Source organism: Oncorhynchus gorbuscha, linkage group LG05, assembly GCF_021184085.1.
Source record: "Oncorhynchus gorbuscha isolate QuinsamMale2020 ecotype Even-year linkage group LG05, OgorEven_v1.0, whole genome shotgun sequence".
Taxonomy (NCBI): Eukaryota; Metazoa; Chordata; class Actinopteri; order Salmoniformes; family Salmonidae; genus Oncorhynchus; species Oncorhynchus gorbuscha.
The window spans coordinates 56458072-56460850 of NC_060177.1; positions in this window are offsets into that span (position 1 = coordinate 56458072).

Sequence of the window (2779 nt, forward strand, 5' to 3'; positions counted from 1 at the left end):
CTGTTTTTCAGGCATTAGTTAATGATGTTCTGAGAGACATGCTGAACATCTTTGTTTTTGTCTATCTTGACGATATCCTGATTTTTCTCCGTCACTCGAGATTCATGTTCAGCACGTTCGACGTGTTCTACAGCGCCTTTTAGAGAATTGTCTCTACGTAAAGTCTGAGAAGTGCTCTTTTCATGTCTCCTCCGTTACTTTTCTCGGTTCCGTTATTTCCGCTGAAGGCATTCAGATGGATTCCGCTAAGGTCCAAGCTGTCAGTGATTGGCCCGCTCCAAGGTCACGTGTCGAGTTGCAGCGCTTTAGGTTTCGCTAATTTCTATCGGCGTTTCATTCGTAATTTCGGTCAAGTTGCTGCCCCTCTCACAGCTCTTACTTCTGTCAAGACGTGTTTTAAGTGGTCGGTTCCGCCCAGGAGCTTTTGATCTTCTAAAAGAACGTTTTACGTCCGCTCCTATCCTCGTTACTCCTGACGTCACTAGACAATTCATTGTCGAGGTTGACGCTTCAGAGGTAGGCGTGGGAGCCATTCTATCCCAGCGCTCCAGTCTGACGATAAGGTTCATCCTTGCGCTTATTTTTCTCATCGCCTGTCGCCATCTGAGCGCAACTATGATGTGGGTAACCGTGAACTGCTCGCCATCCGCTTAGCCCTAGGCGAATGGCGACAGTGGTTGGAGGGGGCGACCGTTCCTTTTGTCGTTTGGACAGACCATAAGAACCTTGAGTACATCCGTTCTGCCAAACGACTTAATGCCCGTCAAGCTCGTTGGGCGTTGTTTTTCGCGTTTCGAGTTTGTGATTTCTTACCGTCCGGGTAGCAAGAACACCAAGCCTGATGCCTTATCCCGTCTGTTTAGTTCTTCTGTGGCTTCTACTGATCCCGGGGATTCTTCCTTATGGGCGTGTTGTCGGGTTAACAGTCTGGGGAATTGAAAGACAGGTTAAGCAAGCACTCACGCACACTGCGCCGCGCTTGTCCTAGTAACCTCCTTTTCGTTCCTGTTTCCACTCGTCTGGCTGTTCTTCAGTGGGCTCACTCTGCCAAGTTAGCTGGTCATCCCGGTGTTCGAGGCACTCTTGCGTCTATTCGCCAGCGCTTTTGGTGGCCGACTCAGAGCGTGACACGCGCCCGTTTCGTGGCTGCTTGTTCGGACTGCGCGCAGACTAAGTCGGGTAACTCTCCTCCTGCCGGTCGTCTCAGACCGCTCCCCATTCCTTCGACCATGGTCTCACATCGCCTAGACTTCATTACCGGTCTGCCTTTGTCTGCGGGGAAGACTGTGATTCTTACGGTTGTCGATAGGTTCTCTAAGGCGGCACATTTCATTCCCCTCGCTAAACTTCCTTCCGCTAAGGAGACGGCACAAATCATTATTGAGAATGTATTCAGAATTCATGGCCTCCCGTTAGACGCCGTTTCAGACAGAGGCCCGCAATTCACGTCACAGTTTTGGAGGGAGTTCTGTCGTTTGATTGGTGCGTCCGTCACAGTCTCTCTTCCGGGTTTCATCCCCAGTCTAACGGTCAAGCAGAGAGGGCCAATCAGACGATTGGTCGCATACTACGCAGCCTTTCTTTCAGAAACCCTGCGTCTTGGGCAGAACAGCTCCCCTGGGCAGAATACGCTCACAATTCGCTTCCTTCGTCTGCTACCGGGTTATCTCCGTTTCAGAGTAGTCTGGGTTACCAGCCTCCTCTGTTCTCATCCCAGCTTGCCGAGTCCAGCGTTCCTCCGCTCAAGCGTTTGTCCAACGTTGTGAGCGCACCTGGAGGAGGGTGAGGTCTGCACTTTGCCGTTACAGGGCACAGACTGTGAGAGCCGCCAATAAACGCAGGATTAAGAGTCCAAGGTATTGTTGCGGCCAGAGAGTGTGGCTTTCCACTCGCAACCTTCCTCTTACGACAGCTTCTCGTAAGTTGACTCCGCGGTTCATTGGTCCGTTCCGTGTCTCCCAGGTCGTCAATCCTGCCGCTGTGCGACTGCTTCTTCCGCGACATCTTCGTCGCGTCCATCCTGTCTTCCATGTCTCCTGTGTTAAGCCCTTTCTTCGCACCCCGTTCGTCTTCCTCCCCCCCTCCCGTCCTTGTCGAGAGCGCACCTATTTACAAGGTACATAAGATCATGGACATGCGTTCTCGGGACGGGGTCACCAATACTTAGTGGATTGGGAGGGTTACGGTCCTGAGGAGAGGAGTTGGGTTCCGTCTCGGGACGTGCTGGACCGTTCACTCATTGATGATTTCCTCCGTTGCCGCCAGGATTCCTTCCTCGAGTGCGCCAGGAGGCGCCGGTGAGTGGGGGGTACTGTCATGTTTTGTCATTTATTATCTTGTCTTGTCCCTGTGCTTCCCATTCTATTCGTTTCCCCTCTGCTGGTCTTATTAGGTTCTTTCCCTCTTTCTATCCCTCTCTCTCCCCTCCCTTCTCACTCTCTCGCTCTCTCTTCTCTCTATCGTTCCGTTCCTGCTCCCAGCTGTTCCTATTCCCTAATCAATCATTTAGTCTTCCCACACCTGTTCCCGATCCTTTCCCCCTGATTAGAGTCCCTATTTCTTCCTTTGTGTTCCGTTCCTGTCCTGTCGGTTCCTTGTCTAGAATTCACCGTGCTGTGTTTGTGTATCGCCCTGTCGTGTCGTGTTTTCCCTCAGATGCTGCGTGGTGAGCAGGTGTCTGAGTCTGTCTGGTTCAAGTGCCTTCCCGAGGCAACCTGCTGTTCACCTGCTGTTCAAGATCGAGTCTCCAGTTTGTCCTCGCTATTTCGAGTGAAAGTTG